This window comes from Pinus tabuliformis, chromosome 1_1, assembly GCF_031772625.1.
Source record: "Pinus tabuliformis cultivar Carrire ecotype Pingquan chromosome 1_1, CPIR1, whole genome shotgun sequence".
In the NCBI taxonomy this organism is placed as follows: domain Eukaryota; kingdom Viridiplantae; phylum Streptophyta; class Pinopsida; order Pinales; family Pinaceae; genus Pinus; species Pinus tabuliformis.
The window spans coordinates 66,472,175-66,485,257 of NC_142297.1; positions in this window are offsets into that span (position 1 = coordinate 66,472,175).

Here is a 13,083-nt window from a genome sequence, read left to right on the forward strand (position 1 = left end):
CAGGATATGTAGCCCAGGAGGATTGGGTGAACTCCTTATTAAATTTGTTGTGTTTATGTATTTTCTTACTATGTTCTCTTACTATTTCAATGTCTATGTATTTTGCAATCTTATCTATCCCTTGCATAAAATAACATAGACACCCACTAGAACATAACTGTGTAATACCTTCATTAATTAACTGAGATCATTCACGAGTGATTTCAGATCAATCATGGTGCATAAATCGTTAATTCTACCATTGCAAATCACTCATCGCAGTTTTTTGAAAGAAGTTGTTCCATTCGTCTCTCTGCCAACACTAATTGCGATTTCCGAACCCACTATGAAGTATGGCTCCGGTGGTTGAAATGTGGCAAATTTGGTGGATTTCAGGCCAAATTTGATGGTTAGTGGCTAGAAAAGGGGAATTCGTTGAAAACATTGTGGGAGAACTGGGAGAGGTCATAACTTCTTCAGTTCTTGTCCAAATTAGGTGCAAAAAGAGTGAATTCTAGTAGTTTTGGCTATTTTGAACTCATTGAGACAGGGTTTTAGAGGCATTTGAGCATGGGAAACACAATTTTGTTGTAATTTTGAGAATATTAGAGAGACCCAAGCATCAGAAGCTGGACCAAGGAGACATAGCCCAAGAGGGGTGAACTCCTCATCAAATCTCTATGTTGTGTGTTGTATTTTGACGTTCTTTATGGTTATTTTGTTGTTGTTCAACATATGTTTTATGTTAAATTGTTTATAACATTTACATAAGAAACTCTCATGGGAATTAGTTAATTAAGAAAAAATGGTGAATCGTTAAGAACTTGAGAAGCAAATGAAAAGCATCTTGGGTTTTATTATGAATGGAGAATTAGCACAACATTTACTAATCTGCTCCAATTCAAATCACCTAAGAAGGAATGGTTCGATCCCCTATGCTTAACAGGTACTATACTATTTAGTTTTTTTTATGAGTCCAGTAAAGGAGTAACTTGATGACATTTTCTTTTAAAAAGTTTGAAAAGGACACAAAAAGGAAACTCATCAAGTTCTTTTACCATAAAATTTTAACGAGCCCAGAGAAAGTAAATCTCGATGTTTTCTAGTTCTAGAGAGTCAGAAGAAAAACATAAGTAGACTCCATCAAGTTCTTTTTCGTAATTTTTTGTCTCTTAGGTCTGAAAAAGGATAAACAAGAGAGAACTATATTGACCATGTTCGGTCAACATATACCCTTTTGGTAAATAGTCCTGACTCAATCTATAAAAGGGGTAAACTTATACTGAGTGGATAGTTGTTCATTTACTTTTACGAGTTTGAACAAGCAAGTACTCAACAATATTTTCATTTTTAAAAGAGTCTAAAAAGGGCTTAAAAGAGGACTCTATGATTTCCGCTTTTCGTAATTTTTTAAGAGCATGAAAAGTGATAAAAGTCTGCTAAATAATCAAAATGATTTATCCTTGCCTTGTAACCTATCATGCACATTCAAACTCAATAAATCATCATAACTGCTTGAAAATATAATTTTCCATCCCGAAAGGGTTTAAATATAAAAAATAATATTTTTTAGCTTCAAAAACCCTATAAAAGTGGGAATATTAAATTATTTTTCACCAATTGCATTTTTACCATTTAAGATCAGAGAGAGGAGTTTTTACCACCAGACTTCCAGGATTGATTCCGAGCTAACCGGTGGACGAAATTTCGAACTACTTCCTCCAGGTAGAAGATCTCTCCTTAACTTAGATTTTCATCCATTTAAAATTCCATTTTAAGCTTTTAGTTAATTTTTTGGGGAAGATTATATTAAGAAATGTGCCCTTGGCCCTACATTGGTTTCTTTCAGTTGGGTTCACGCAGGCACGTAAAATTTCCCATATGGAAAATTGCAGCCTACGCATATTTTCCCTGAAAAAATCCGCACACCTGCACCCTATCTGCAAAACAGTGGCAGCGTAGGTGGCAAGGTTTTTTTTGTTGAAATTTTTGGGCCTCAAAAACATGAGATGGTTTTCAAAAATGATTCTAATCCTTTTGAAATGGTCATTTCAAGCTAACTGATTGTTTAAAATGGAGTGGAGGGAAAGAGAGAATGAAGTTAATTATTTGGCAGCTTTGACAGATCCAGCTACCATGCAGGCTCTAAGAACTTGTGGCCTCCTAAAATACTACCTCATTATTCGAATGAAAGATTAGGTAGATCTAATGAAATGGATGGTAAGAACCTGGAATGTCCAAGAACAATGTTTCATGATCGTAGATCACTGCATTACCATTGACACTGATGCCATCTATTTCTTGACTGGGACATCTCATCGGGGAGCCGACATTTCATTATTTTGACAGAGGACAGGAGGAGATACTACTGATGGGTATCTATGACGCTTTTACATGGGTGCACCTCCCAAGGATGGCATAATTGATATTAATACCATCGAGCTCTTGCCCCTAATGACCATTACTTTCACTACTACAAAGTTGTGTGCCAGCACTGCCCTTCATTTAGCCACGTGGGCACAAATGTTTATGCTCTTAACCTGTGAGAAATTGCAGAATACAAAATATGCGAAGAAATACAACCCAGAACATAGAATAAAATGAGAAAAACAACAAGTATTTTGTTATTTAGAGATGAAAGCAATGTTCACTTGCCTCTTCGAGGGGACAACCTCTAGCTCAGTAGAGCTCTATTACAAAATAAGACTCGATATTTCTCAATGGGTAGTCTCTATCCTTTATATAGGATTCATACATACAATACCCTGGGTCATTACTATGGTTCTCTCAATACCATCTATCTAATACCATGGCCCATTTGCAACTAACTATGGTCCCTTTCTTAAATGCGGGTTAACCACCTACAATTATTAATATATGCTTTATTGACTCTTTAACTAACTATAACTATGTATCGACCCTATTACATAAATAAATGGGTTAGGGTTGGATCCTAACATGCCCTCCCCCATAAAAAGCAACCTTGTCCTCAAGGCTGAAGTTGTGGAAACTTCTGAAGAATAGTGGTTGGTTCCCAGTTTTCATCTTCTGGAGAGGTGTCTTTCCACTTGACGAGGAATTCCTTGATCGTGTGGCCGTGTAGTTGTCATTCTCGCATATCGAGGACCTATTTAGGTTGAATCTAGAGTGAACCTTCTTCATGAAATTCAGGTAGAGTGGATTGAATTCTACAATTGTTCCTCACCACTTGCTTGAGGCATGATACATGGAAGACTGGATGGATTTTTGAAGTTGGTGACAAGGCCAGCTTGTAGGCTACACCTCTAATGCGCTAAAGTATTTCATAAGGTCCGTAGAATTTTGGAGCTAATTTTTGGCATCCCTTTTCTTTGAGTGATGTTTGCTTATATGGTTGCAACTACAGGAATACCTGATCCCCTTCTTGAAATGTGCACTCGGAACAATTTTGGTTAGCCTGCTGTTTCATTCGATTTTGAGCTTAATGGAGATTATCTTTGAGATGGGCTAACATGGTTGCACAGTTCTGTAGGAGTTGATCCACTGCTTATACCTTAGAGCATCTGGGGATATAAGAAACAGGTGAAGGTGGGATTTGGCCATACACTGCTTCATATGTAGTCATCTTGGTGGCTGCATGACAGTTAGTATTATACCACCATTCAGATAATGGTGGCCATTGTACCCATTAATGTTTCTTTTCTAAAGTGAAACACCATAGGTATGTCTCCAAACATTTTTTGACTGCTTGAGTTTGACCATCAGTTTGGGGATGATAGGAAGTATTAAATTGGAGTTGGGTGCCTTGTAGCTTGAAAAGTTCTTGCCAAAAGTTACTAGTGAAATTCGAGTCACTATTAGACACAATGGAAGTGGACATGCCATGTAGTTTGAAGATCTGGTCAATGAAAGCTTGAGCCACCAAAGTGGGGGTAAATGTGTGGGGTAGAGTGCAAAAATGAGCATATTTAGAAATTTTGTCCACAACCACCATGATGACTGATTTGTTGCCTAACTTTGGAAGAATAATAATGAAATCCATAGAAACATCTGTCCAGACTGAGGCGGGGATTGGCAATGGTTGTAAGGTGCCTGATGACTTGATTGTTTCTCCTTTGTGGCATTCACACACATCATATTCAGTTACAAAAGTAAGAATGTCAGTTTTCATGCCTATCCAAAAGAAAGAATGACAAGTGTGAGCATAAGTCTTCTGAAAGTTTGCATGGCCTGGAATGGGAGATGAGTGAAACTCTACTAAAATGTGTGTTTTGAGGGTGGATGTCGGCGATATAACTGCTCTATCCTTGTAGCAAAGAATCTCATCCTTTCAAGAGTAGTGAACTGAGGAATTAGGATCTGCTCTCAATTTATTAATGAGTTGGGAGAGAGAGGGGTGTGAAAACCATTCCTTGCAATCTTCTTCAATCTAATCTAGTATGGGAAGAGAGATTGATAGGAGGGTGCTTTCATCCTCAAATTGGCGTGATAAAGCATCCACTACTACATTTTCACGACCTTTCTTGTAAATTATCTCATAGTCATAACCAAACAATTTGGCAACCCATTTATTTTTCTAGGGTGAGGATAGACGTTGCTCCAAAAAATATTTGAGGCTTTGATGGTCTATGTGTATTTGGAAACATCGCCCCAATAAGTATGGATGGCGATTTCTACTGCATGTAATATTGCCATCATTTCCTTCTCATAGGTAGATTGTCCCAGATGTTTCCCACTTAGTTTTTGGCTGATGAAAGCCAAGGGTTGACCTTCCTACATTAAGATAACACCAATATCAGTACCTAAAGCATCACATTCAATCACAAAATATTTGGTGAAGTCTGGTAGTGCCAATACAAGAGTGGAACACATGGGCTGTTTGAGAGACATAAACGCCTATTGTGCTGCATCAGTCCAGATGAATGAATTTTTCTTGAGAAGCTTAGTGAGGGGTCTAGCAATGTGCCCATAATTGCGGACAAATTTGCGATAGTAGTCAGTGAGACCCAAGAATCCCCTCAAACTCTTCAATGTTTTTGGTTGGGGAAAATCTTGCATTGCCTATATCTTTTTGGGATCCACCCAGACACCTTCACGACCCACAATGTGGCCCAAATACTCGATTTATTCCCAGCCAAAAGAGAACTTGGACAATTTGAGAAATAATTTGTGATTACAGAGTAGTTGTAAGAGCAGGTTTACATGATGAATATGTTTTTCCTAGGTTAGGTTGTAGATTAAAATGTCATCAAAGAAAACGAGGACAAATTTTCGGAGATGTTGTTTTAACAGGTGATTCATGAGGCTTTGAAAAGTGGATGGGGCATTACAGAGACCAAATGGCATGACCAAGAATTCATAATGGCCTTCATGAGTTCGGAAAGCAATCTTTGGAATGCCTACTTCTTTCATTCATATTTGGTGATAGCTAGAGCAAAGATCTAGGTTCGTAAAGAATTGAGCACTATGTAGTTCATCATGTAGATCATCAACAACTAGGATAGGGATTTTTTCTTTGACAATGAGCTTGTTGAGGGCCCTGAAGTCTGGTCACATGTGCCATTCCCCATTTTTCTTGAGCACCATGACCACTGGCGATGAATAAGGACTGATGTTAGGACGAATAACACCGACTTCAAGGATTTCCTTGATGATTTTTTCAATTTCATTATTTTGGGTGAAAGGATATCGATATGGGTGCACATTTGACGATTGTGCCCCTGGGACCAAAGTGATGCCATGATCATGTTCCCCTCTAGAGGGTGGAAGCTCTTTAGGTTTGTCAAATACCTGTGGGCGGTAGTTTAAGACCTATTGCATCTCAACATGAATATGAAGAGTAGTACGCTTGATGGCCTGGATGGCATTAAACTGGGCGATAACTCCATGATGGCCCTTTTTCAACAACTTTTCCATTCGATGTGAGATGGTGATAGAAGAGCACCTGCCTGGAGTCCAAGGAGGGTATGCATGTGGTCATTCTGCTTAAAAGTCATATATAACTCCCGAAAATCCATTTTGATTGCGCCTAGTGTGCGAAGCCATTCAGCACCCAACACAATGTCACAACCACTCATGTCAAACACAAACATGTGGGTCTTTAATTGGTAGTCTTCCATCTGAAGTTTGATATTTTCGCAACTGCCTTCACATTTCATTGTCCCCCCATCAACAATCTAGACATGGAAATTAGAGACTGCCCTGACAAAACATTGAACAGCTTCGGAAACTCGTTGATGGATAAATTTATGAGTGCTTCCACTATCAATCAATACTACTACCGAGCGATGTTTAATAAAGCCTATGATTTTGAGAGTTTGTGGCGCAGAAATGCCGACCAAAGCATGTAGCTAGATAACTAGTTCCTTTGGCGTAGCTCGGAGCCCATTATCTTGTTCGTGTAGAACTTTTGAATAATATAACACTTATTCATAGATATTATCCTGATTATACACTATTTGCGGAATGCATGCATAATACATAACCTCCTCTATCATTTGATCATCAATTTGTGGAATTAAAAACAATCACATGCGCACATTGAAACATCAATCACACATATCAACACAGTATGTAATGGGGAAAGCATACAGCTGAAAACCCCCAACTATCTGTATATTATAATGATAGAGAACATGTAACAATACATAGTACAATACTCTTCACAAGTACTCAGTACTATCTCCACCTGCTACACACAAACTAGCTCAGATCTGAACAAGTCACAGGTTCAAATCTCCTCCACTGTTTGCCTGCCTCTACTGCGCAATCCAAGTTGAGAATAGATCAGATCCAAGTTAGAATTCCCTTGGCTCATACTCCGCAATCCTCATTGGCAATCTCAATCAATGATTTTGCAAATCTCATGCATAGCTATAGTCACAACTGATAGTAGTCTCACCCTTTCACCCACCTCTAACACTTGTCTCCACTGAACTGTCCATGCACTGAGTTAACTGATGTATTCTTTAGTTGATTTATGAGTTAATAATTAGTGAATTAATTAATAATTAATTCACACCACTCATCACTAGTGTATTTGTCAGTTAGACTAAATACAACTAGTTCAACTAAGTCAAACTGAACACAACTCCATCAACTCCTCAATCAACTCCACCAAACTCAATCACTTGAGTTCTAACTGAAGTCCATCATGCAATAGCTCAACTAACCCATAAGAAAAGCGTATTTCCTTCTGGCAGTTGCATGTTCCACATCCGTAGCTCAAACTAAAGTGCTGCAAGAGGATAAGATAATGTTTACAGTCCAAATATTATTAAGAGCTAATAATATTTGACTGTTCTATTTTTGACTGGCAGTCTAAAAATAGACTCCGCCCATATGTCTAAAAATAGAGGTCCATCTATTTTTACCAACATGACCAATCATCCATAAATAGCATCCTGCAACTCATAGACCATGATCCATATGTCTAAAAATAGACTTTGCACCAAAAATAGCCTGTGGTCCCACTTAGTGAAGGCGACTTCTTTTCACTAAGCTCCATCATCTTGTTGCATTTTCAACACTCCCTCTAAACAAGATATGGATTATCTGCAACCCCTATCTTGCCTCTGTGGTATTCGAATTTTCTCCTAGTGAGCGCCTTCGTCAAGATATCAGCATCATGATCCTCCATGGGAATGTATGAAAGTAACATGATTCTCTGCTGCACACAAGCTCTAATATGATGGTACCTGATGTCGATGTACTTGGATCTATCCGTTGGGCTCCCTGCCCAATCTGCATTCGTGAAGCCACATAGCTTCACCTCATCCTCCTGTCTGTACCACAATCCATATCCCGATGTGCTTATGAGATAACGCATTACATGCTTGCCTGCCTTCCAGAAGAGCTTGGTTGGCTTAACCATAGCTTGTGAAAGCTGGTTAACAACATAGCATATATCGGGTCGTGTATTGACCAGATACATTGTTGGCATTATGATTCAAGTATTGTCCTTGATGGCAACTCACTCAGAGGTTGGTACAGGTGATGGCAACTTAATTAGAAGACAGATCTCTGTACAGCATGCCAAGGAAGCTCATACACGCCGTTTCGTTAAGCCCAAGTCGCGTGTACACGCTAGTTCGATTCAGAAAAAGCGCGTGTATGTGGAAAGGTTCCTTTGGTCCATGGTGGTTAGTCCTTGGAAGTTGTGCCTATGATTTCGGACCATTATGTCTCGACGGGCGTGTCGATCCCTAGTTTTAAAGTTGATGGTATTGTGTTACTATGGTTTTGGCTCTTGGTATTAAGCTAGGCCTAAGACTATATAAGGAGAAGAAGATCATTAGGCAAAATCATCTTTTCGACAAGGCTTGAATATCTAAGAGAGAAAGAGATCTGATATGCAGGGTTCGGGTTGCTTGATATGAGCTAAGGAGAGATCACATCGGTTGATGGAAGACTAGATCTAAGGATAGATCGGGATCTAATGGTTTGAAATGCACTATCATGATATGGTTGATTATGCGTATTTCTAGATCTGCATATTGTCGCAATGTTACGTTCTGGGTCTAACTAATGTCTGGTACAGCTGCAAATTGAGAAAGTTTATTTTTAGATCTGTACGCAGGTTGGATTCGGTAAAAGCGCGTGTATACGCGGGTTTTGCTCATTGAAGTAGCGTATATCTTTTGAAGCTTGACTTTGGGTTTACAGTGGGGTCTGACTGTTATTGCAGAGTTCTGTAGTCTGCTCTGTGTTCTGGTAACTGGTGATTGACAGGGTTCAGTGGTTCAGTGATTCAAAGTTTGGTTGTTTTATGCTTCAATGATCTGTTGTGGAAATTGAATGAATTATGGTCTTCAGATTGTAATGTTGTGCTTCAGGAATATCCAAGTCTGAAAATGTATGAAAAGTGATACCTGAAAGAAGGAAGATTGTAGGTCAGCACCTACGTACTAGTATCTTGGCTAGTACAAGAACAAAGGGGGTTGGAGCTCCCTTCCAAGGAAGTTTGGAGAACGAGAGAAGGTTGTAGCCTTCTGCAGGTTGTAGCCTGCGTACTGGTATAAGGTTGCACCAGTACAAAAGATTGTAAACTGAAGTTTCATATTAAAGAAAGATAGAGACAACTTGCAGCAGGTGGTTTTCACCCACATTGGGTTTCCACCTTATATCTTGGTGTTCATGTGTGTGGCTTTTTATCTGTTCTGTTATACTGCACATGTTTACTGTTAATGTGGTGAATAATGTCCTGATGCACTTAATTGAAGAATAAGCTAACTAAATTGTGAGTTTTCTTCTTATACGCTGTTTTACTTCGTCACAGTAGCGTGTACATGCTGGTTCACTTAACTGAAGTAGCGTATATGTTTCTGAGCATTTAAAAAGTTTGATTAATCTGATAATACTGATTCACCCCCCCTCTCAGTATTATTTCCAACAATTGGTATCAGAGCAGGTCCTTCAGAGAAGCTTGATCGCTTGAAGGAAGATCATTCATCATGAGCAACTACGAGAAAGAAGCATCAATCAGGCCACCAGTTTTTGATGGAACAAATTTCAATTATTGGAAGGTAAGAGTTACTGCATATCTTCAATCTCTTGGTACAGAAGTTTGGGACATTGTAGAAACAGGCTATGCTTTTCCTTCAGCTACTCCTACAGATCCAGCTGAGAAAAAGGCATATGAAACAAATGCAAAAGCAGTCAGTACTCTATTAGGAAGTATATCTCAAACAGAATTCATGAAGGTCATGCACTTCAAATCAGCAAAAGAGATATGGGACAAAATGATCACTAGCTATGAAGGAGATGAACAGGTAAAGCAAGCTAAACTTCAAACTCTCAGGATTCAATATGAGACCCTCAAGATGTATAATGATGAAAGTGTGGCTAATTATTTTCTTCGGGTAGATGAGATTGTTAATTGTATGAAAAATTTGGGTGAAGAAATAAAAGAGACTATAGTAGTTCAAAAGATTCTAAGATCATTATCCCCCAAGTTTGAATCTAAAGTATCTGCAATAGAAGAAAAGGAAAATCTCAAAGTTCTCACTATGTCTCAGCTACATGGAATTCTAACTGCTTATGAAATGAGAAAGGGAGGTCCATCAGACAGAAGGGAAGCTGCTTTTAAGGCATCAAGAAAAGAAGATTACTATGAAGCAAGCCATGTTCCAGAAGAAGAGGAAGAAGAATCAAATTTTGTCAGAAATCTTCAAAGGGGTGCTGGAAGGTTCAGAGGTAAGCTACCTTTCAAATGCTTTGCTTGTGGAAGAGTAGGTCATTATGCTGCAAAATGTCCTAATAAGGATAAAGGAAAAGAACCTGCTAGATGGAATAAGAAACAAAGTGCAAATAAGAAAAGCTACTACACCCATGAAGATAGTGATGGCTTATCAAACAGTGATGAAGATGAACAAGGTAATAAATATAAGCTATTAATGGCATTTGAAGATGATGATTATGAGGATGCTGTAGATGTGGATAATCTCTATAATGAAATTACTAGACTCAAGAGATGCATAGAAGAAAAGAGTGTGATCATTGATACTTTGCAATTTCAAATTGATGAAAAGGAAAAACATCTTGAAAAACTAGAAGGTGAAATTGTTGGTCTCAGAAAAGAAATTGAGAAAACAAAAGCTATTAATCTTAAGTTTGTCAAAGGATCTGAAACTTTGGATGAGATTATCAATGTGCAGCGGTCTCCTCTAAACAAGACAGGTTTGGGCTATAATGGAGAAACCTCTCAAGCATCCACCTCAAAAAGTTATCTTGATGCAGCAAGAAGAAATGAGCAGAAGAACAATGAAGATAATCAGGTAAAGCAGGGACGAATTACAAACAGAAACTATCAGGGACAATCCTTCTTAAGGGTGAACAAAAGCTACAACCAACCACAGGTAAAATCTTCTCAGTTTGGCACAAGAATAGATGAAAATAGAAATTACAATCAGTTGGCTGGTAGATTCAATAACCGCAGAAGCTTCTTCAATGGACAATGCTTTTCTTGCCATAACTTTGGTCACAAAGCAGCTCAATGTGTTGCATATAAAACAATCATGACTAGGGAAGCTCAAAAACAAAGAAGTATGACAGGGATTACAAAGAGGACCTATAACAACTTTTCGGTTCTTGAAAATGAAGTTGAATGTTCTATTTGCAATAATTTTGGTCATAAAGAATCTGAATGCAGGAGCAGGTTTCAGGAGAAAAAGGAACAAGCCACGAGCACCAAAAAATGGAGAATAAAAGAACCTCAGACAGAAAGATGTGGGATAGCGTTTTATGCAGAAGGACAGGAAAATCTATGGTACATTGACAGTGGATGTTCGAAACATATGACAGGTGATAAAGAAAAACTTGAATCTTATTCTACTTTAGAAAAGGGAAAGAAAGTTTCTTTTGGAAATGATACTCCTGCAACTATAAAAGGAAAAGGTATTGCTCCTTTGAAAGAAAAGGTCAAGGCTGGAAATGTTTTGTATGTTGATGGATTGAAGCATAATCTTCTAAGTGTCAGCCAGATGTGTGATCAAAAAACCGAGGTTATTTTCAGATCGAATGGATGTCTTGTTCGTGATCTTGATACAGGTAAAACAGTTCTCAAAGGCAAAAGAACTCCAAATAATCTGTACATATTTGAAGAAGGACAACAACAATGCTATCTTAGCAAGGATGAAGAGCACTGGTTATGGCATCGAAGGTTGGGACATCTAAGCTTCTCACAAATAAGGAAAGCATGCAAATATCAGGCAGTTCGCGATCTTCCAGATATCAAAATTCCAGACAACACCATATGCAAATCTTGTCAGTTTGGAAAGCAAACCAGAACTAACTTTCCAGAGAAGGAAGGATCAGCTAGCTTGCCTCTTGAGCTAGTCCATACAGATGTATGTGGTCCATTTAGGAAAAGGACACCTCGAGGAGAAGAATATCTGATATTATTCATTGATGATTTCTCAAGGTTTGTTTGGTTAGGGCTTATGAAGCACAAAGATGAAGCATTCGAAAAATTCAAATCCTTCAAAGCATTGGCTGAAAATGAATCAGGACACAAAATTAAGTGCCTCAGATCTGACAGAGGTGGGGAGTTCACATCAAATGAATTTTTTATTTCTGCGATGAACATGGGATAAGAAGAGAATTCTCTACAGCTAGAACTCCTCAGCAAAATGGGGTTGTGGAAAGAATGAACAGAACTATCCAACAAATGGCTCGTGCTATGCTCGATGAATCAGGTACTCCTGCAACCTTCTGGGGTGAAGCTGCACATGCTGCTGTTATCATTCTTAACAAAACAAATGTCCGAGTAAACAGCACTCAAACACCTCATGAGCTTTGGAGTGGTAAAACTCCTTCCGTGAAGCATTTCAAAATCTTTGGGAGCAAATGTTATATTAAGAATACTGATGAGCAACTTGGCAAACTTGAACCTAGAGCAGATGAGGGCATTCTTCTTGGTTATTCTCCACATAGCAAAGCATACAAGTGCTACAATAAAAGACTTGGCAGAATTGTTGACAGTATTGATATAGTGGTTGATGAGAAGGGATATATTCCTAGGCAAGTTCATCATGAAGACATTGAAGAAGATGAAGGTTACTCTCAAAGGCGAAATGATGAAGAAGAAGAACCTCAAGAAGAAGAAGAATCTCAAGAAGAACCAGAGGAGCAGACAAGAATAGAAGAGAAGACTCCATCCAGATATGTCCAAAAGAATCATCCAGAAACTCAGATTGTGGGGCAGAAAGAAGCAGGAGTACAAACAAGAAGGACACTTGCAGAAGCTTCAAGCTACTTGGCTCTACTCTCCTCCATTGAACCACAAAATGTGAAAGAAGCATGCAAAGATGAATGTTGGGTCAAAGCAATGGATGAAGAACTTGAGCAAATCGAAAAGAACAACACTTGGGAATTAGTTCCTAGACCAAAAGATAAGAATGTAATAGGAACAAAATGGGTCTTCAAGAATAAGTTAAATGAAAATGGAGAAGTAATTAGAAACAAGGCCAGACTTGTTTGTAAAGGGTATGCACAGCAAGAAGGAATAGATTTTGAAGAGACCTTTGCTCCTGTGGCAAGACTAGAGGCCATCCGAATGTTCCTTGCTCTCTCAAGCTTTCAAAACTTCAAGGTATTTCAAATGGACGTGAAATCAGCCTTCCTGAA